At 36.6% G+C, this 23,831-nt stretch overlaps 1 long non-coding RNA gene across 1 annotated transcript in view; it reads left to right on the top strand.

The window, feature by feature from the left end:
- LOC105513322 overlaps positions 1-23,543 on the top strand; it is a 150,425-nt gene extending 126,882 nt beyond the window's left edge. The window contains exons 2-5 of the long non-coding RNA XR_001001994.1: positions 21,269-21,404; positions 22,251-22,299; positions 22,449-22,543; positions 23,531-23,543. This is a non-coding gene — a long non-coding RNA (uncharacterized LOC105513322). The remainder of the gene's footprint in view (positions 1-21,268; positions 21,405-22,250; positions 22,300-22,448; positions 22,544-23,530) is intronic.
- Positions 23,544-23,831: the final 288 nt, after the last annotated feature.

Here is a 23,831-nt window from a genome sequence, read left to right on the forward strand (position 1 = left end):
TCTCAAAAAAAAAAAAAAAAAGGATTGCAAATCATTGTGTCCTCAGAGGTTCTGGATCATAAGTACATGCCAAAACCATTAAAAGTTTCCTTTCCATCAAGGTCCAGGTGGCGAGTCATGGTTTGTATCTCATTGTTGATTTCTAAAGTTGCATAATAAAGACTTTTCAGAAATGACGAATAGTTTCCTCCAGATTTTGGGAAGTCTGAAGGTTCCCCTTGCCATCCTGGCCTTATAAGAGTATTAAGAAGTAGAATATGACCTTCTTGTTACTGTGATGTTGCTAGTGACCAACAAGCAGCCCAGACAGGTTATGAGAATGAATGAGATAATGTCTGTGAAGTGCTTTGAGCTTTTGAGAAGAAATTTTCTTTTTAATTAGAAAGTAATGCTGTATTATTACAGTTATTATGATTATCACCATTATTAAAGGTAGATCTAGGAGACAGAGCCTCTACAATAAGAAAATTTATAAAGAAAGTCAAGTAACTCATAAAAGAAGTGGTCCATGCACGAATTATGAGCTTCCATTTTATAATTACAGTGTACTGGGTGGTTTTGCAGGTACTAGTTCATTATTCATCCAGAAGAAGTATTCTTTGCATGTATAAAAGCTCCTAAAAGATGCCCAATATATGTCAAACGCAAAAGGAACAGAAGAAAGCTCTGTGTGACCACTGACTTGTAAACTTGAAATTTAATTGCTTATTAAGAATTGTCTTTAAATTTGCACAAAACAAGTAAAATTTTGGCAATGAAGAACTTTTGTTAAGAAAAGAAAAAAATGCAAATGTGAGTTTTACGTGTATGAACAAAGGAATAACCAGATAAACCATATATTCATTTACTCTCCCATTATATTGAACATTGATAATGCTTTTACTTAAGTGCTATTCATTTCAAAATGTAAGAGTTCATTATTATCCACTCTGGCTCCCAAATGTTCATTTTATTTTGCTACATCTCTGGTCCCATAGAGGCTAGAATGGTAAGGAATGAAAACGAAGGATAAAGAAGAATCAAAAAGCCAAGAGAAGGGTTTAAGGAGTTATTGGTTGAGACCAAATGGCCAATGGGAGCCTAGGAGGGAATGCCCAGCAGCCGGTCTCCTCCCTTCACCATTGGACTCTTCAGACTCTGCTATTAGCCCTTTCTGAATATGGAACTTAAACTGTGGCTTAATCCAGAGATCTGAAGCTGGAAGACAAAATGCATCATTGAGAACATCAGAATCTACTGTCTGCCTGCTCCCTGGGCCACATAATATGTCTCCAGACCTTCTTTGTGTAGGAAAGGTTAGTTATTTGCCATTTTCACACTCTGTGGACAGCCAGTCCTAATTTCTGTAACTTGCCCTCTAACCCATCCCAACATGCAGCCTTTCAAATTCCGTTTTTAAGCTATTCTTTCTGAATCTGCAATTGGGTAACCATGTTCACTTGCACAGAGTCACTAACAGAAGAATAGACATTTTTTAAGCCTGTGGTTGGCAAACATTTTTACAAAGACAAATTCAGAGAATAAAAATAAATGGACCCCATTTTTCCCATCCAAAATAAACACAGACTTATTAAGTCCTAGAAGAAAAAATTTATATACATTCTACAAATTATATTGGTGACCTTATTAAATAAATGAAAGTCAATGAGAAAATTGGCAGAGCCTTTTAGACAATAAAATGTTAAAAAGCCAAGCATGTTTGAAGAGAAATCAGAAATTACATTTTAATCTTTCAACCCTTATATTTGTCAAGTGCCTTAGAGTTCAAAAATGATGTTCACATGCCCCCTTTCATTTGATATTTGCAACACATCATGTGCATATTATTATCCTTTCTGTTTTCCAGCTAAAGGAACTAAGGTTCAGAGAGGCAAACCGATCTTTGTGAGATCATATAGCCAATTTGTGGCAAAGCTTTGGATAAAATTTGTTTGTTCCATTATTAACTTCATACATAGAGTGCTATTTTAGGATAAGAGTTTAGTTACTATAACAAAGGTCCAAACAAGAGAAAAGTTTATTGCTCTCTAATTCAATTGTCTGTAAAGAGTCTGAGCGTAGACAGTCCAAGGCTGTTTTACTATGTGGAGGATCCAGGTTCTGTCTACCTAATTGATCTGCAGCTCATGGCTTCTATCTCGTGGGCTAACCCAATGGCCAGAGTTTCCATTTTCATATTTTCATCCTAGCTAGTGAGAAGGGGAGGAGAAAGGGAAGAAGGGCTCTCTGCTTCACTCTAAGAGTATAATCTGGAAGTGGTACACATCTCTTCTGTTTCCATTAGCCAGAACTTGAAAACACCTACTGGTAAGTAGCCTTGTCCTCAGGTAAAACGGGATTCTATTGACAAAGGACAAGGTATGAAACACATACTGGGGGACAATAGCAATCTTTGTCATTTTGAGCACCTATTGCATGTCAAGAATTAACTAAGGTGTTGGAATAGAGAAAGGAAGAAAATGTGATTACCTTCCCCTCAATTTAAGCCAGTCTGAGCTTTCCTCCTCTGGTTGGAAAAGTCCCTCATTCTCAGGTAGGCAGGATAGTTTGAACCAGGCATCCCAAGTGTGCTAGGCTGAACCATAACCACCAAATATGTCCACATCCAAATACCAAGGTTCTATGAAAGTTGCCTTATATGGCAAAAAAGGATTTTGTAGTTTCGATTTAACTAAAGATCTTGAGATAGAAAAATTATACTGAATTATCCGAGTGGGTCCAATATAATCACAATGGTCCTTTTAAGAGAGAGGCAGGATATCAAAGTGAGTAGTAGAAGGCAGTGTGACCATGGAAACAGAGATTGTCATGATGTGCCACAATCCAAGAAATGCCAGCAGCCTCTAGAAACTGAACTGACCAAGGAATCAATTCTCCCCTGGATCTTCTGTAATGAATCAGGCCTGCCAGCATCTTGATTTTAGCCCTATAAGACTCATTTTTGACATCTGACTTTCAGAACTGTGAGAGAATAAATTTATGTTGTTTTAAGTCACTAAGTATGTGGTAATGTGTGACAGCAGCAATAAGCAGAAACAAATCCATCAGGTGAATAATGAGACCAAACGCCACAACTTCTCAGAAAAGCCAGATGCCAGGACTCAACTTTATGTATGGTGACATGACCTCTGGCACCACCCAGCTAGAAGACAAATATCTCGTTTCTTGGTATATCATGTTGAGCCCCTGGGAGCCTTTTTCCTCTTGAACCCTTTGCTTTGAAATTAGATCCTCAGAGGAAGCTTCAAAATGAGTGAGTAGAGGGACCTGGCACCTCCTCCACAAAGAAGAACCAAACAGTAAGTATGTAACCATACCTAGAATAGAGCTTCTGAAAGAGAAATGAATTCAGCAAGGAAGTGAGAGGAAACCTCTGAGACAAAGGAGGAGAAGGAAGCAAAGCAGTCTGCCTGGCTAGGAGGAACTCCCTATTGCAGGGAAAATTTGAGAAATGTCCAGTGATCCACATTCCTACTGCACACTCCTGCAACCTCAGCCATGGGAGAGCCCCTTGACCCTCACAGGCCTTGTGACTACTACAGGGAGCTTGCTAGAGACTATGCAGAGGCATTGTTCCAGAGAGAGAAAGTTTATGCTGGGTTCCACATAACCACTGAGACCCAAGCAGCTGCAGCATGGTGCAATTTTGAGAGCCCAGCCCACAACAGATTATATCCCACCCTTGGGCCCAATAACTCCACATCCCTGGAGCCCAGCTGACATCCCCCAACATTCACCCAGAAAGCTGCAGTATCACGATGCCAGCCAGATCCAGCAGTGTGATTGAGTCTCCAGCATTCTAGCCCATGCAGTGTCCTACATCCAAGGGAGTAGGTGGTGCAGCACACCAGGGAGAATGCCACCAAGACAAAGGGTAGGTGGTGCAGCACACCAGGGAGAATGCCACCAAGACAAAGGGAGTCAAAGCATGTGCTCACCAGAACCTGAGAGCCACCTGCCTAGGCCACTGACACTGACAGGAGCCTGTGCACTTCAATGGCAGGACTGTTGAAAACATGCATACACCTTTAGAGGGTCTGGGGACTGGCCCACCTGGGCACTGTCCCAAGGCCTAAGGAAAGGTCCACTCTGCCTCCTGCAGCCAGTGCCTGCTTGCACCACCCAGGAGTCTGAAGACAGCTCTATTCTGCTTACTTCCACCACTGACAGTGCTTGAGTGTGCTGGCCAAAGGCTTCAGGATTGATCCATTCCATCTGACACTGCTGGCACCCACACACATTGTAGAGGATCTGGGGATTGATCTGCCCAGCATGCTGTTATTGGCATCCACTTACACCATTCAGGGGCCTGAGGACAGGTCTGTCCTACCCACTGCTGCCACTGCTGGTTCCTCATCCAGCGGCCTGGGGATCAACCCCTGTCTATCTACCATGACTATGCCCATGCACATCTTCTGGGAGTTTGAGTATGGGTCCAACTGCCCACCACCACTGCCCAAACATGCTGAAAGCAGCCTGGGGATAAGCCCACACAGCCTATCACAGTTGCCACTAATACCTATCAGTTTGTCCCACCTAGATAACTGGGGACTGGCCCGCTCAGTCCACTATCACCAAGATGGCACCCAAATGTGCCACTCAGGAACCCAAAGATTGGCTTGTTATGGCTATTGCCACTGCCAACACCAAACATGTCTTCTGAGGGTGCAAGAAGCCCCCTGCTTACCTCACCCTCTGCTACGGCCAGCACCCAAACAAGTTACCTAGAGGCCCAAGGACTGGCCCACCAGTACCTGCTTCTTCTGGGCCTGCATATGTCACTCTGGGGCCTGAGAACTGGCATACCTGGCCCACCACAGGTGCCTGAGGATCAGCCTGCCTGGTGTTTCCATCCTGAGAAAAGCCTCATCACAGCCTCCAATAACAAGAGCAGCCTAAGTCACAAAGGAACACACAGACACCACTGATGCTGATTAATAGCCAAAGAAATCATACAGAGATCATACTATTGTACCCACCCAGAATCAAAGCCAAGCACCCTACCCAACCAACATGATAGTACATCTACTTTAGTAGGAGAAAATCTTTTCTTACTAAAGCCAAATCATTAAATTGGAAGAAGTGACTGTTACATCAGATGTGGAGATATCAATGTAATATCAGCAAAATATAAGAAACATGAAAAAGCAGACATGACACCTCCAAAGAAGCACAATGATTATCTAGTAACATATCTCAATTTAAATAAAATCTTTGAAATATCTGGAAAAGAATTCAAAGTGATGATATTGAAGAAATTCAGTGAAATACAAGAGAACACAGATAAACAATACAAATAAATCAGGAAAACAATTCAGTATATTAATGAGAAGTTTAACAAAAAGAGAGATAAAGAAGCAAACAGAAAATACAGAACTAAAGACTTCAATGAATGAAACCAAAAATAAAATGGAGAGCTACAACAATAGACTAGATCAATCAGATGAAAGCATTTCTGAACTTGAAGACAGGTCTTTTGAAATAATTCAGTCATACAAGGAAGAGAGAAGGAAAGAAGAAAGAAAGAAAGAAAGAAAAAGAAAGAAAGAAAGAGAGAGAGAGAAAGAGAAAGAAAGAAAGAGAGAGAAAGGAAGGAAGGAGAAAAAGAAAGAAAGAAAGAAAAAGAAAGAAAGAAAAAAGAAAGAAAGAAAGAAAGGAAATGAGGAAGAAGAAAACCTACATGACAAAAGAGAAACCAAAAAAGCAACCAAATATTTGAAATTTGAGAATTCCAGAAGGAGAAAAGATAGGCAAGGACATAGGAAATCTATTTAATGAAACAATAACTGAAAACTTCCAAAGTCTTGGAAGGAGATAGACATTCAGATACAGGAAGCCAAAAGATCCCCAAATAGATTCAACTCAAAAAGTCTTCTCCAAGGCACATTATAGTCAAACTGTCAAAGGTCAAAGACAAAGAGAGAATTCTAAAAGCAGCAAGGGAAAAACATCAAGTTATATATAAGGGAATTCCCATCAGACTAACAGTGAATTTCTCAGTGGAAATTTTACCGGCCAGGAGAGAATGAGAGAATATATTCAAAGTCCTAAAATAAGAAAAAAAATCTGCCCACCAAGAATACTCTTCCTAGAAAAGCCGTCCTTTAAAAATGAAGGAGAAATGAAGTATTTACCAGACAAGCAAAAACTGAGGGAATTCATCACCATTAGACCAGCCCTACTTGAAATGCTTAAAGGAATCCTACATCTAGAAGTGAAAGAACAATATCTACTATCACAAAAACACGAAGTATAAAACTCACTGGTACTGTAGTTACGCAAAAGAGAAAAAGGCAAAAATTGCCACTATAAAAACACCCACCAAATTGCAAAGGTAAACAATAAAAGGGAAAGAAACAAACAAAGGTTATACAAAACAATCAGAGAACAATTAACCAAATGACAGCAGTAAGCCCTTACCTATCAATAACAACCTTGAATGTAAATGGTTTAAATTCCCAAATTGCAAGATACAGACTGGCTGAATGGAGCAAAAGAAAGACTCAACTATTTGCTGCCTACAAGAAACTCACTTCACCTATAAAAACATATATAGACTAAAAGTGAAGGGCTGAAAAATATATTTTATGCAGATGGAAACCAAAAACAGGCAGCAGTATATAAGTTATACTTTTATCAAAAAACATAAATAGGGACAAAGAAGGTCATTATATAATAAGAAAGGGATCAATTCAGCAAGAGGATATAACAATTCTAAGTGTATATGCATTCAATACCAGAGCACCCAGATACATAAAGCAAATATTATTACAGCTAAGGAGATAGACTTCAATGCAATAATAGCTGGCTTCTTCAACACTCCACTTTTAGCACTGGAAAATCATCTAGACAGAAAATCAACAATGAAACAATGATTTAATATACACTACAGACCAAATGGATCTAACAGACATTTACAGAACATTTCATCTAACAGTTAGTTGCAGACTATACATTCTTCTCATCAGCCCATGGAACATTCTCCATAATAGACCATATATTAGGTCATAAGACAAATATCAAAATTTATTTAAAATTGAAATTTGTTAAGTATCTCCTCACACCACATTGGAATAAAACTAAAAATCAGTAATGACAAGCTTTAGAAACTGAACAAGTACATGGAAATTAAACAACAGGCTCCTGAATGACCACTGGGTCAATGAAGAAATTAAGAAGGAAATTTAAAAACATCTTAAAACAAATAAAAATGAAAACACAATATACAAAACCCATAAGATACAGCAAAAGTAGGGCTGAAAAGGAAGTTTATAACAATAAGCACCTACCTGGAAAAGTTTCAAATAAACAACCTAACAATGCTTCTCAAGGAACTAGAAAAACAAGAAAAAAACAAACCCAGAATTAATAGTAGGAAAATAATAATAAAAATTGGAGCAGAAATTAACAAAATAGAGACTAAGAAAATTACAAAGGGTCAGTGAAACAAAAAGTTGTTTTTTTTAAAAGATGATATTACTAGACTAACCAAGAAAAAGAGAAGACACAAATTAATAAAATCAGAAATGAAAAAGAGATATTACAACTGATATCACAGAAATACAAATGATCGTTAGAGACAATTATGAAGAACTATACACTAACAAATTGGAAAATTTAGAGAAAATGGATAAGTTATTGAACACATACAACCTACCAAGATTGAACCAGGAAGAAACATGAACAGAACAATAATGAGTAGTAAGATTGAATCAGTTATAAAAAGTCTCCCAAGAAAGAAAAGTCCAAGACTGGATGGCTTTACTGCTGAATTTTACCAAACTTATAAAGAAGAACTGATACTAATTATTCTCAAGCAATTTCCAAAAAAGTGAAAAAAAGGGAGTGTTGGAGTGTTGAAGAACCCAGCTATTAATGTATTGAAATCTATCTCTCTCCTTAGCTGTAATAATATTTGTTTTATGTATCTGGGTGCTCTGGTATTGTATGCATATACACTTAGAAGTGTTATATCCTCTTGCTGAATTGATCCCTTTCTTATTATATAGTGACCTTCTTTGTCCCTATTTATGTTTTTTGCCTTATATAACTTATATACTGCTGCCTCCTTTTGGTTTCCATTCTATGAGGCCAGCATTATGCTGATACCAAAATTAGAGGACACACACACAAAAAAAGAAAACTAAAAGCCAATATACCTAATGAACATAGATGCAAAAATCCTCAACAAAATACTAATAAACCAAATGCGACAGCATATCAGAAAGATATTACATCATGATCAAGTGGGATTCATTCCAGAGATGCAAGGATGATTCAACATACACAAATCAATAAATGTGATAAATAACATCAAAGGAATGAATAACAAAAACATATGTTATGGTTTGGATATTTGTCCCCTTCAAATCTCATGTTGAAACGATTCCCTCCAATACTGGGAATCACATGGTGGAAGGTAATTGGATCATGGGGGTAGATCTTTCATGAGTGGGTTAGCACCATCCTTTAGCACCACCCCTGTGGTGATAAGTGAATTCTCACTTAGTTCACTCAAGGTCTGGTTGTTTAAGAGTCTGAGACCTCTTCCTTCTCTCTCTCTTGCTCACACTTTTGTCATGTGACACGCTACTTCTGCTCCACCTTTTGCTGTGAGTGAAAGCTCCCTCAGGCCACAGCAGAAGGTAAGCAGATGCTGGTGCCATGGTTCCTGTATAGCCTGCAGAATCATAGGCCAATTAAAACTCTTTTCTTTATAAATTACCCTGCCTCAGATATTTCTTTAGAGCAATGCAGAAACAGAATAATACACCACATGATCATCTCCATAGATGCAGAAAAAGCATTTGATAAATTCAACTTCTTTTCATGATAAAAACTCTTAACAAATTAGACATATAAGAAACATAACTCAATATAATAAAGGCCATATATGACAAACTCACCACTAACATTATACTTAATGAGGAGAAGCTGAAAGCCTTTCCTCCAAGAACTGAAACAAAACAAAGATGACTACTTTTACCACTCTTATTCAGCATAGTACTAGAAGTCCAAGCCAGAATAATCAGACAATAAAAAAAACATTAAAGGCATCCCAATTGGAAAAGAGAAAGTCAAATTTTCCTTCTTTGTAGATAACATAATCTTATATATAGAAAAACCTAAAGACTCCACCCAAAAACTCTAAAGCAAATTCAGTAATGTTGATAAGCAAATTCAGTAATTTTGCAGGATATATAATCAGCATATAAAAATCAGTAGTGTTTTCACATACTAATAGTAAAGCAGCTGAAAAAGAAATCAAGAACATAATCCAATTTACAATAGCTGCCAAAAAAAAAAAAAACTTAGGAATAAATTTAACCAATGGAGATGTACAGGGTGAAAGCCCTAAACAGGAAAAACATTGATAAAAGACATTAAAGACTGGCCAGGTGCAATGGCTGACTGTAATCCCAGAACTTTTGGAGGCTAAGGTAGGAGGACTGTTGGAGGCCAGGAGTTTGGGACCAGCCTGGGCAATATAGCAAGATCCCATCTTTATAAAAAAAAAAAACAAAAAAAAGGAACCAGGTGTGATGGTGCATGCCTGTAGTTCCAGCTACTCAGAAGGCTGGCCCACCTTGGGCCCAATAGGTTGAGCCTATAGTAAACTGTGTTTGTGCCACTGCACTCCGGCCTAGGCAGCAGAGCAAGACTCTGTCTCAAAGAAATTGAAGAGGACACAAACAAATGGAAAAACATCCCATACTCATAGAACAGAAGAATTATTATGATTAAAATGACCATACTACCCAAAGCAATGTACACATTCAATTTCTGTCAAAATTCCAATGACATTCTTCACATAAACAGAAAAAAAAATTCCAAAATTTGCATGAAAACACAAAATACTCCGAATAACCAAAGCAATACTGAGCAAAGAGATCAAAGCTGGAGGCATCACACTACCTAACTTCACAATATATTACAAAGATATAGTAACCAAGACAGCATGGTGTTGGTATAAAAACAGACACACAGACCAGTGGAACAGCATAGAAAACCTAGAAATAAATCCATGTATTTACAGCTGACTGATTTTGACAAAGTTGCCAAGAACATACATTGGGAAAGAGCCGGTGTCTTCAATAAATGGTGCTGGGAAAATGGTACTGGATATCCATATGCAGAAGAATGAAACTAGACCCTTATCTGTCATCATATAAAATAATCAATTCAAAATGGATTAAAGACTGAAACATAAGAGCTGAAACTATAAAACTTTATTTTATTAGAATAAAACGTAGGGGAGATATTTCAGGACATTAGTCTAGACAAAGATTTTATGGCTAAGACTTCAAAAGCACAGGCAACACAAACAAAAATTGACAAATGATACATTACACTGAAAGCCTTCTGCGTGGCAAAGGAAACAATCAACAGAGCGAAGTGACAACCTGTAGGATGGGAGAAAATATTTGCAAACTATTTTTCTGACAAAGGACTAATACTCAAAATATAAGAGGAACTCAAACAACTCAATAGCAATAATAATGATAACAATAATGATCTGATTTTAAAATTGGCAAAATCCCTGAATAGACACCTCTCAAAAGAAGACATACAAATGACCAACAGGTATATGAAAAAATACTCAACATCATTAATCATCAAGAAAATGCAAATCAAATCTACAATGAGATATCATCTCACCTGAGGATGGCTACAATCAAAAGACAAAAAAGAACAAATGTTGGTGAGGATATGAAGAAAAGAGAACTCTTACACACTGTTCATGGGAATGTCAGTACAGACATTATGGAAAACAGTATGGAGATTCTCAAAATAACTACAAATAAAACTACAATATGATTGAGCAATCTCACTACTGCATATTTATCCAAAGGAAAAACAAATCAGTATAGGAAATACCTGCACCTCATGTTTATTGCAATAGTATTCACAATATCTAAGATATGGAATCAACCAAAGTTTCTGTCAATGCATAAAGAAAATGTGGTATATATATACACTTTGGAATACTACTGAGCTATGAAAAATATTGAAATCCTGTCATTTGCAGTGACATGGATGGAAATGGAGGTCATTATGTTGAGTGAAGTAAGCCAGCCACAGAAAGACAAATACTGCAAGTTCTCACTCATGTGTGGGAGCTGAAAAGCTTGATCTCATAGAGACAGAGAATAGAATGACAGATACCAGAAGGTGGGAAGGGTTGAGGGGGAGGATGAAGAGAGATTGGTTCATGGGTAACTCACAGAGTTAGATGGCAGAAATAACTTCTAGTGTTTAATAGCACAGTAGAGTGACTATAGTTGAAAATAATTTATTGCATATTTCAAAATGTCTAGAAGATTTTAAATGTGCCCATCAAGAAGAAATGCCTAATATTTAAGGTGATGGATATCCTAAATATCCTGATTTGATCATTGCACATTGTATGCATGTATCAAAATATCATATGTACTCCATAAATATGTACAATTATTATGTATCCATTTAAAAGTATTTTAAAAATTTAATAAATATATCTAATTAAAAATCCTTGCAAACTAAAATAAAAGTAAATCATGAGCCTTATTGAAAAGCCAGGCAAGCCACATGTGGCCTAGAAATCACAGCTTCCTCTCATACTTGGGTTAAGTCTTCTGTGGATGTTCCTGTTTTTGCATTTCAATTGCTTCATACTAAAAAGGGAAGCGTTCATTACAAGACTGCACTGTCTAGTTGCGCCTTGCTTTCAGAGGTGGGTAGCCCTGTGATCTATTTTTTTAGAAAGGTTTAACTCAAATATTTTTTAAAAAAGAAAAAAGAAATCATAGAGGAAGATCAGCAAAGTATTCTATTATCTGTTACTATTTATTACTGCACTATTACTGTTACTATTTATCAGTGAGTAGATCTGAATTGTTGTGGTCCTTGGCCACTGTCACAGGTAACATTCCACTGTAGTCCTCCTCCCTCTCATTTGAAGATGTTGAAGTATGAGTCAGGAATGGCCACAGGCTCTGTCGGAAGCTAAGGTGAATGAACAGAGGTGTGGCTCAAATATTTCTAATGTGAATTGCTTTAGGCTGAATGGATTCATGCCCTGAACTTGCACATGATGCACTGGATAAACCCAGGGAGAAGCTGAGAGTTCACTTGTCCTTTTGGAGAGAGGCTAGAGTCAGATGCTTCATCTGGAGATACCAGTCAGCTCTTCTTGGTTGTCAATTCCTAAGGAAAGAGAGATATAAAGGATATATCTGTTGTGTAGCAGATATTTAAGAGGATAGTCAATTCACCTTGCGATTGGATTTGGCTCAGGTTAAATACATTCTGAAGGCAAATATTAGCATTATGTTTTGGAATGAACTGCAATTTTTTATAGATATTGATCTCATGTCATCACTGTGATAACTCCATGATCTTAGTATCATCAGTCTGACTTACAGATAAAGTACCTGAGACCAGAAAGATTATGTAGCTTGTCTAAGTTTACTCAGTTTCATCATGTAGAATCCAGACCTGAACTCAAGTCTTCAAACTTCAAAATTTCACGTCTTTTCACTAAAACATAAAGCCTCTGTAGTAACATTAAATGTGAGGGCACTGGTAAAGGAATATTAATATACTGTTGGAGCTGCAGAGATTCAGTGATTAATTTAGCTCTGCACGTACCTGTGGAGGTAAAGCTTAGGAGACCTGTGGAGGTCTTTGGATAGGCTGTCTTCAGATATGCCATCAGTGCAAGAGCAATGCCGACTCTGCGTAATTTCTCTAATTGTCTTTCTCCTGCCATTTCAGTGCATCCATTAGCATACATCAGAGACTATAGGACTTCCCCAGGAACCTTTATGACAGTTGTCTATAAACTCAAGGAGTCAAGTAAATTCCCCCAAGTAAATGCTACTGTAACCAACACGTCCAAGGCTTCTTGAAGCTGTGTTGTTCTTTCTTCCCTCATCTTGATACTGCTGCCTGCTTCTAACCATTTAGATCCATAGAGTGGTCTGGCCAGCAGCCCTGACTAAAGGACTCACCCTAACCCAGGTACTTCCCATGTCATTACCATTTAACTTTTCTTCAAAAGTGTTAATATTTTCTGTAACCTTTGTATTTGTTTTCAAGTTTATATATTCCCTCTCTCTTCACTAGAACATAATCTTTCTGAAAGTAGGCTCCTTATCTATATTATTCACTGTTATATCCCCAAAGACAGAATCCTGCCAGGTATGGGAACAGATTCTCAATAAATTATTTGTTGAGTGAATGTATATAGTGGCACTTAGATGAATGCTTCCAAGCCCTGCACTGAAAGAGAACCTAGATTTTTCTCATGGTGAATCTTCCCAAACATTTCTTGAACCCTCCAGTGGCCCTTACAAATGCTTGTGAATCCTTATAATCTTTGCTACTGCCAAGGGAATGAAAACCCCGGTGCCCATCTCAAAGCTGAACTTCACGTCTGGCTGTTGCTGTGTTGGTTTTGAGCTGGAAATTCAGTACTTCTGGCACTATCTTGATTTTCATGGCTTGTGCTAACTCAGTGGTCCCTTTTAAAGTGAGAAAGTGGACACAATTTATTTCTGTGTTACAATCAGTGAAGGATTCCCCATAGCAAAGTTGCCAGGGATCCTAAGTGTTACTGACCTTCCATTTCATATAAAAGCTGAATTTTTATATGAAATTCATCTTGGTCAAGATGAATTCCAAAATCTAGAATTATCCAGAGGTTTTCTTGCTCAAGGTCATCAAGCTCGTATCCCACTTAGGTATGTTGGAAAATAATGATTAGTCCCACACCTAAGTAAAACCTTACATTTAATACCACAGGTGGTCTAAATATTACTGTAGCATAAAGATGTATGCAGTTCCAGTGATGTTGTTACAAAATTATCACAGATGCTTCCTGGTGCTGCACCTCATGGGCTCTTATCTCAGCTGAGATCCTCTGCTGGACACTTGAGTACTAGCCCTTAACACAAGGTATAGACACTGAAATGTAATTTTTACACCCGCTCGCTGGTTTCATATGTGGTAACTTTATCTCTTGTTGTATGTTTTTAGCTCTTTTGAGTAAAGGAACCAAGTCTTATGGGTTTTTTGTTTGTTTTTGTTTTTTTGAGACAGTCTCACTCTATCGTCAGGCTGGAGTGCAGTGGCGCGATCTTGGCTCACTGCAACCTCTGCCTCCTGGGTTCAAGTGATTATCCTGCCTCAGCCTCCTGAGTAACAGGGACTACAGGCATGCACCACCATGCCAAGCTAATTTTTGTATTTTTAGTAGAGATGGAGTTTCGCCATATTGGCCAGGATGGTCTTGATCTCTTGACTTTGTGATCTGCCTGTCTCGGCCTCCCAAAGTGCTGGGATCACAGTTGTGAGCCACTGTGCCCGGCCCAAATCTTATGTTTTATTCTGTGTTTCTAGTGCCCGCATATATAGGAGCTGGATCATCAAATATTGAATGGCATTTGATGATTCATGCACTTGCATATTATGGTTAAGAAGCTCTAACTAGATAAATCTGCAGTTGTATAACCTGCTTCAGTTATATTCATACTTATCATTGAAGGACATTACATTCATGAAATGTTTAGGAGATGTATTAAGTTAATCAATTTAATCATGGGCCAGATTAGAAGAGACAAGAAAGTAGCTGAAGATTTATTGCTCATCAACCTTGGCAAGGCTAAAACCATGCCTGGACATGCTGATCCTCCTTTGCCTTCCTCTCTCTACAAACTTAAGTCTCTTTTATTCTTATTAAAATGTAACTCTCTTTCTTCCAACCATTTCAACCACTACTAACCCCCACTCCCACCCTTTCACATCATCCCTGACCAAAGTCTTTCTGGATTTTTGGAGTCACTCAGGATTCTAAGGAACTTGTTCAGAAATAAACTTTTTCTTTCACATACATGGCTTCTGTTTTCCACACAAGCAGGACTGACACTGAGTCAACCTTATGTGTGCTGAGCTGTTCCTCACAACAACGTGTCATGCTCATTCTTATGTGGGATAGTATTTCATTGAACAAATAAACTACAATTCATTTATTTAGTCTAGTCTATTCATTCTGTACCACATGCATTTATTCAAGTTTTGCTGTGAACAGTCTTCTACATGTCTGTTAAACTTATGCTTGTAGTGTTGGTTGTAGAACTAGGAACTGATTAGTGTGTTTTCAGATTGTCAAAAGAAGACTTGCAGACTTGAAGAAGAAAAGTTTATTTGTAAAGTAGTGCAAAGGACTCAGATTCCAGAAGGCTCAAAAAAAAAAAAAAAATTTAAAAATGAGCAAACTGTTTGAAAAAATCAGCATAATTTCCAAGTTTATGTTAGTTGATTTGTCAATTCATGGTGGGAAAAGAGCAACATTTCTATATGATTATTTTGTCTGCGAAGATCATGGCCTATCTTCAGATATCAGCATCACAAAATCAGCAATATAGCTATTTTTACAGGGCAGGCAAGGGCTCCAGGAAATGTTCAAGGTTTCATTTATTTTGAAGCCCAGAACTACACAGGTGTGCCTATTATTCCTGCTGTATCTCTGGGTGAAAAGTATTTTGTTTTCTCTGTGTCATGTGATACATATTGTTTATTCATTACATTAGCAGGACAAAATGTTAGTTATGCTTTTACAGGAATATACAGGCATACCTTGGAGATACTGAGGGTTTGGTTCCAGACCACCACAATAAAGTGAAGCTCACAATAAAGTGAGTCACACAAATTTTTTAGTTTCCCAGTACATGTTGTTTACACTATACTGTTGTCTATTAAGTATGCCATAGCATTGTCTAAAAAAAATACATACCTTAATTTAAAAATATTTTATTACTAAAAAATGCTAATGATCATCTGAGCCTTCAGCAGGTCATAAGCTTTTTGCTGATGAAGGATCTTGCCTAAATGTTGATGGCTGCTGACAGATTAAGTGGTAGTTGCTGAAGGTTGGGGTGGCTGGGGCAATGTTTTAAAATAAGACAGCATTAAAGTCTGCCACATCGATGGATTTTTCCTTTCCATGAAATGTTTACCTGTAGCATGTAATGGTGTTTAATAACGTTTGACTTACAGTAGGACTTCTTTCAAAATTGAAGTCAGTCCTCTCCAGCCCTGCTACTACTTAATCAACCAAGTTTACCTAATAATCTAAATATTTCGTTGTTGTTTCAGCAACATTCACAGCATCTTACAGGAGTAGATTCCAGCTCAAGAAACCTCTTTCTTTCCTCATTTATAAGAAGCAACTGCTCATTCTTCCAAGTTTTATCATGAAATTAAAGCAATTCAGTCACATCTTCAGCCTCCACTTCTCATTCCAGTTCCCTTGCTATTTCCACCACATCTGCAGAGACTTCCTCTGCTGAAGTCTTAAACTCCTCAAATTCATCCATGATGGAATCAACTTCTTCCAAACTCCTGTGAATGTTGATATTCTGACCTCCTTCCATGACTCATGTTCTTAATGGCATCTAGAATGGTGACTCCTTTTCAAGTTTTCAATTTACTTTGCCCAGATCCATCAGAGGAATCACTCTGTTATGACAGCTTACAAAATGGAGTTTTCACATAATAAGCCCAAGTTACTCCTTGGCTCCTGAAATGCAGGACATACTCTGTATTCACAGGCATGAAAGCAATATGAATCTCCTTGTACATCTTCATCAGAGCTCTTAGGTGAGAAGGAGCATTGTCAATGAGCAGTAATGTTTTCAAAGGAATCTTTTTTTCTGAGCAGTAGGTCTCAACAGTGGGCTTAAAATATTATGTAAACCATGCTGCAAACTGATGTGCTGTCGTCCAGGCTTTGTTGTTCCATTTATAGAGGACAGACAAAGTAGATTTAGCATAGTTCTTAAGGGCCCCAGGATTCTTGGAATGATAAATGAGCATTGGCTTCAATTTAAAGTCACCAGTTACATTAGCCCCTCACTAAAGAGTCAGTCAGCCTGTCCTTTGAAGCTTTGAAGCCACATTCTGACTTCTCTCTAGCTATGAAATCCTCCCAGATGGCATCTTCTTCCAAGAGGGGTATTTTGTCTACATTAAAAATCTGTTGTTTAGTGTAGCTACCTTCTTCAAATATCTTAGCTTTATCTTCTGGATAACTTGCTGCAGCTTCCACATCAGCGCTTGCTACTTCACCTTGCACTTTTTTGTTATGAAGATGACTCCTTTCTTTAATCCTCATGAACCAACTCATGCTAGTTTCAAACTTATTTTCTGCAACTTTCTCACCTCTCTCAGCCTTTGTAGAATTGAAGAGAGTTAGGATCTTGCTCTGAGTTAGCCTTTAGCTTAAAATAATGCTGTGGCTGGTTTGACTCACACTTTCTCCATATCAGAATAAGGCTGTATTGCTTTCTATCATTTGTGCTTTCACCGGAGTGGCACTTTTAATTTTCTTCAAGAACTTTTTACACATTACATACATGTATCAAAATATCACACGTGCCTTAAAAATACGTACAACTATGATATATCAATTTTTAAAACAATTTTTTAAAGAAAGGAAAAAACCTTTCATCTGCATTCACAATTTGGCTACTTGGCGCCAGAGGCCTAGCCTTCAGTTTGTCTTGACTTTTGACATACCTCCCTTGCTAAGCTTAATAATTTTTAGCTTTTGATTTAAAGTGAGAGACGTACAATTCTTTCTTTCACTTGAACACTTAGAGGCCACTGTAGGGTTATTACTGGCTTAATTTCATTATTGTTGTGTCTCAGGAAATAGGGAGGCCCAAGTAGAGGCAGAAAGATGGGAGAATGACTCCTCAGTGGAGCAGTCAGAACACACATAATATTCATCAATTAAGTTTACAGACTCATAAGAGAATGGTTTGTGGTACCCCAAAATTATTATAATACTAACATTGAAGATCACTGATCACAGATCACTGTAACAAACATAACAATAACAAAAAAGTTTGAAATGTGAGAATTAACAAGATGTGACCCGGAGACATGAAGTGAGCACATGTTGTAAAAAAGGCACCATGTATCTACTCAATACAGGATTGTCACAAGGTTTCAATTTGTAGAAAATGCAGTAACTGAGAATTGAAATAAAACAAAGCACAATAAAATAAGATATGCCTGTATACTTTCAGTTTAGTTGATACTGCCAAATAGTTGATCAGCATGGTTGTATTGATTTACACTGCCATTAGACGTGTGTAAGTTACTTTCAGTTGCTTCGCATCTTTACTACACTTTTTGTCGCCTGTATTTCAAGTTTAGCCATTCTAGTAAACGTGTAGCGGTGTCTTCTTGCAGTTTGTATTTGCATTTCTCTGTTTTCCTGTGGGTACTTGGTTATCTTTTGTTTCATACCACTCAGTTGTATCCATTTTCATGTTGGCTTATTTACTTTTGATTGTCATTTCACAGCAGTACTTTATATTCTGGGTAAAAATCCTTTGTCTGATATACGTGGTACAAATAATTTCTCCCACTCTGTTGCTTGCTTTTTTTCTCCCATAATGGTGTCTTTAGATGAACAGAAGTTTTTAATTTTAATGTAATCCAACTTACTCTTTTTTTCTTTTATGGCTGGTGTTTATGAAATCTTTGCCTATTTCAAGGTCATGACATATGATCCTAAGTATTCTCCTAAAAGCTTTATTTTTTTACCTTTCACATTTAGATCTACAATCCAACTAGAATTGAATTTCGTGGATTGTGTGAGATAAAAAGTTCAACACTTATTTGTTTTCAAATGGATATCCAATTGACCTAGCACCATTTATTGAAAAAAATAATTGTTATCCTTTCCCCAATGCACTGCAGTGTCAGCTTTGTCAAACATCAGGTGTCATGATGTGTTTGGGTCTGTTTCTGAATTCTAATTTGTTCCCCATTGGTTTATTGTCTATTCTTACACTCATACCAGTCTGTTAGTCATTATTAAATATGGTAGTTCAGGTTCTAAAGTTATGTTATTCTTCAAAATTGCTATTCTTAACCCTTTACATGTTGCATACATTTTAGAATCAGCTTTATCAAATTACAAACACACAAACACATACACATACTGCTGGGATAGTGATTAGGACTACAGTTAAACTGTAGATCCATCAGAGGAGAATTGACATCTTTATATGATTCAGTCTTCATGCCAATTCATCAGTGTGGCATATGCCTCCATTTATGTAGATATTCTTTAATTTATCACAATAATATTTTGCGGTATTTAGTGTGGAATATCCTTAGTATGTTTTGCTACCAAGTACTCTATATATTTTATTCTTTTGTAGATGATATTTTTAGTATTTTATCTTTTATGTTTTTTGGTTGATTTATAGGAATACAATTGATTTTTGTAAAGTGCCCTTTTACTAGTGGCCTTGCCAAATTTCTTGTTTGATTCCAATAGGTTGTAGTTCTTTTGGACTTTATACAGATGATAATGTCATATTCAGTTAATAACAGATTTATTTCTTCCTTTCTGTGGGCAGGACAATGAAAAATAACCACCAATTAAAAATTGAATCTAATTCTCTTCTTCCTACCTTTCTTCCATTGATCTTTCTTCCCTTGAATACTTGATTGACCAATAGAACATGGCAAAGGTGAAGTCGGGCCAATTTTGGGGATAGGCATTACTAGAACTGGCAGCTTTTACGTTGCCCTATTGGGTCCCTGAACTGCCACATAAAACATAAAGTATTCATACCCTTTCTCCTACTAATTCCACTTTTGTATGACTCAAACATAAAAAAATAAAAATAGAAAATGAAGACAAAACATCATGCACAAAATTGTTATTGACTATAGTGCAAAACTATATGTAGCCTAATTGACTAATAAATGGTTACATAATTTAAAATAAAATAAAATAAAATGAAACTACTCTGAGACTTTCATTCTGTAAGGAATCCCAAGCCATGGTGAGGCCAGCTTAAGACATGCTGGTCAACAGTCCCAGCAGAGCCCAACATTTCAGCTATCCTTGCCAAGGTACCAGGCATGTGAGTGGGGCCATCTTGTATCCTGCAAATCTGCCCATCTTCTAGCTGAATACTATTGAGTGGTTTTGGTTGATGCCATGTGGAATAGAAGAATAAACCAGCCAAGGACTGTCTAAATTTCTGACCCACAAAAATTATGATATATAGTAAAAATGCTGTTGTTTTAAGTCATTAGGTTTGGGCATAATTTTCTATAAAGCAATATATTTAATTTCATGAAATGTTGACCAGAAGTGGTGGCAGTAGCCAGACTTATACTTTTCCTGAACACAGAGGGAAAGAATTCAATATTTTCCCATAATTATGATGGTACTATTGGCTTTTCTTCCTTTTTCGTAAATAGTAATGCATTCCAGATCAAGAGGTTTTCCTTATATTCTCAGATATTGCTAAGAATTTTCATGAGTAGGTTTTTAAATTTTTTAATAAGAAAATGATTTTCATTTATTATGTTAATATGAATTACATTGATCTTTGAGTGTTATATCAACCTTGCATTCCTGAAATAAACCCGATTTGTTGTGTTTTTATCCTTTTATAATACTGTAAGAGTCCTTTTGATCATATTAGTTTAAAATTTTTGTATATTTTTTTTACTGAGATTGGCCTTCAATTTTTATTTTCCAAAATGCCTTTATGGATTTGATATACAATTAATTTTAGCCTTATAGAGTTCAATAGAGTTATTAATTTTTTAATATTTAGAAAATTTTGTGTAATAATTTTTGTTATTGAGCATTGCTTGTTTAAAAAATTTACTGCAAAAACCATCTAGACCTCAGCTTACAAGAGTGAAACTCCATCTCACAAAAAAAAAAGACGAATTTACATTTTTCTCCTATAAAACTCTAAAACTCACCTCTTTCATGAGTCATTCATAGCAAGCATTTATTTAACTCTGATTACAGTAACAAACTCACAAATTTCTTGGGACTTATATGCAATTTTGATTAATTTATATTTAATAAAACTGATTTGTCATTCTTAGTAATAATAAACTGAAGTACTTATATGTGCCAGGCATCAAAAAAAGGTTAAATCATTTTCCCAATATCATATAATACATAATTGTTGACCAAGAATCAAATGTGGTTTGATTTTAATCCAAAGCCTGTGCTCTTGACCGTGATGCTGTGATTCTTCACAGAGCAAGTCTGCCTTCTTGTTTAATTCTTGCAAGAAGCAAAGATTAATCTGCCCAAAACCACATGAAAGATGGTCACTTAATTTATAATCTAAAGTTTAATCGTAAACTTCTTGTCAGATTTTTTTTGCTACTTCTCAAACCGCAGATATGGAACAAACCCAATTAATGCTGACTCCCTAACCCACAGGCTAATATATCTGACCACACTGACTCTGCAAGACCATGACGGGAGACTGCTTAAATGTTGTCCCCGAGTGAATATCTTAACATTTATTGCATCTTTCATTTTCTAAACAAAAATGAAGGAGTTTGTGACTGTGTTGGTAAGTTATTTAGAGTGAAAATATACCATATACTACTATAAATAAATCTACTTATTAAATAGAAACGCATGTCACAGAACTGCACTGATAGCTGCTGTTTCCTTACATAATTGAGGGTGTGCCTTCCCCTAATCATGACCAAGGCTCCCTTTATAGTCCTTCACGTTCACCTTGGCTGATAGGTTGAAATAAAGCTGGGACCCTTGCATCGAGAGTCTGATCACAGTTTTTCTTTATGGGTTTCTTCATTTTACATCCAGGTTATCATCTCCTGTGGGATGTATTGGTCTTCAATAATCTGCTTAGTCAGAAGTCTGAAGTAACTTAATTTATAACAACAACAAAAATCTTCCACTATCTTTCTCCCTGAATCAACAGAGTTTCCCCATTCTTATGATGTAAACCTACCCACCATCACCAAATGCTATATAACATTTTGAGCTGTAGCATTTGCCTCTAAATAGTCTTTTTTTAATCAGATCAGATGGCATTATGCATCTCACATGGTGCTGAAAAATAACATTCTCTGGCTTTACATAGTGTTGGCTATTGCATTATAAATTCCCACAATATAGGAGGATGGTGACAGAAGTATTAAGTCCCACCCATTCTTTACTATCTAGAGAATACTTTATGTTTCTTCCTCATTTATAATGGAATTTTTAATCATTGTATCACTCAAATGTGGCAAGTATTGATTTGGTATCTAAAATACTTCATTATTCTGTAATGCTTTTTCTGCTTCAAGAGAATCCACAAAGTTGCTACATTTTCTCTTAAGACGGAATGGAATAGAAATTTAATAGAAGTGTTGATTGACACAGATGTGTTTCTTTTTCTTTACAGTTTTCCATCAAAAATTGGGAATCATGCCCTTTCATACAACATAGTTGTGGTAAGTAGAAGTAAAAGTGTTTGCTCATGATTAAGAATTGATCCCTCACTTTTTAAGAGAAAATGAGTAGTTACATTTACATTAAAGAGCCAAGCTTTTTATTTTTAAATAATGGTTCAATTCAAACTCCTTTGATTTGGATATTTGAGACACAATTTGTTGAAGTGAAAGAACACTGGAACAGAAGCAAAAAATACCTGAGATGGAGACTCACCTCTTACCATCAACCTAGTGTTGACTTTGGGTAAACTACCTAATCTCTTTAGCATCTGCATCCTTACTTGTGAAATGAGAGGTTTAAATTACAGTTTCCTTCCAGCTGTAAGAGTCCATATCATTATTTATTATACAGAAGTAATTTTCATTAAACATCTTAGAATTTAGATTTCTATCTTTTAAACATTTTATTTTATAACACCAGAAATTAAGAAATGTTATGCCTAATATCCCACTAACAATGTCCTTTGCTGGATTGGCAAGTACAACATGGCTATATGTTATACTAAATACGCTATATGCTGTTGCTAAAACTATAGCAATTCTGCTATGGTGCCTCTTAAAATTCTGCCCTAGACTAATATGTTATATCTTCTAATTAAACCTTAACAATGAGCATACAATCAAGAATCATTAAACATTTACTCAACAAATACAAGTTTAGCTATTTATTGAATAAAGTATACCTGTGAAGTCAATGTGACCTAGATTGTAGTCAAGTATGAATCTACCTATCTATCATCTCTCTCTCTCTTTCTCTCTCTCTCTCTGTATCTATCATGTCTGGGTATACATTTAGTCAAGTTATTTTTAAATTTTATTTTTAGTTATTATGGGTACATAATAGTTGTACATATTTCTGGGGTATGTGTGATGTTTGGATACAGGCATACAAAGTGTAATGATCAGGGGGATTGTGGTATCCATCACCTCAAACATGTATCATTTATTTGTGTTAGCATTCCAATTCTGCTATTTCATTTCTCTAAGATGTATGATAAGTTACTGTTAGGTATAGTCACCCTATTGTGCTATCAAATGCTAGATTTTATTCATTCTATCTAACTGTATTTTTGTAGTCATTAACCATCTCTACCTTATGCCCCATATTTTTGTATCCATTAATTATTCAAGTTTGTTGTATTGTTTTTCAGTGAAAATTATAGAGGATATTGGTATTCGATTTACCTACAACCTGGGACAAAATTGACCCCACTGATTTTTTTCTTCCTAGGTCCATCTTTTCTCTGGGGGTAGTGGAAAGATCAGGATCATTAGAGAACCTAGGGTGCGATATCAGCTCTCCAGTACCAAACACAGTTCATTAACTCCTCAGAACCTCAGGTGTCTTGGGGCATAATTCATGTCTCCTGGCCCATCTCACAGGATTATCAGGAGGATGAATGAAATAAGTGAGTGCATTCTGTGAACTGTGAAGTGCTAAATAAATGCAAGGTAATGCAATACTAATAGTGAAGTCTTCACTCAAGCTATTAGTTCATTAGCATACACTCAGCAAATGGTTTTAAGTACCT

This window comes from Colobus angolensis, unplaced genomic scaffold (assembly GCF_000951035.1).
Source record: "Colobus angolensis palliatus isolate OR3802 unplaced genomic scaffold, Cang.pa_1.0 Scaffold229, whole genome shotgun sequence".
Lineage (NCBI taxonomy): Eukaryota > Metazoa > Chordata > Mammalia > Primates > Cercopithecidae > Colobus > Colobus angolensis.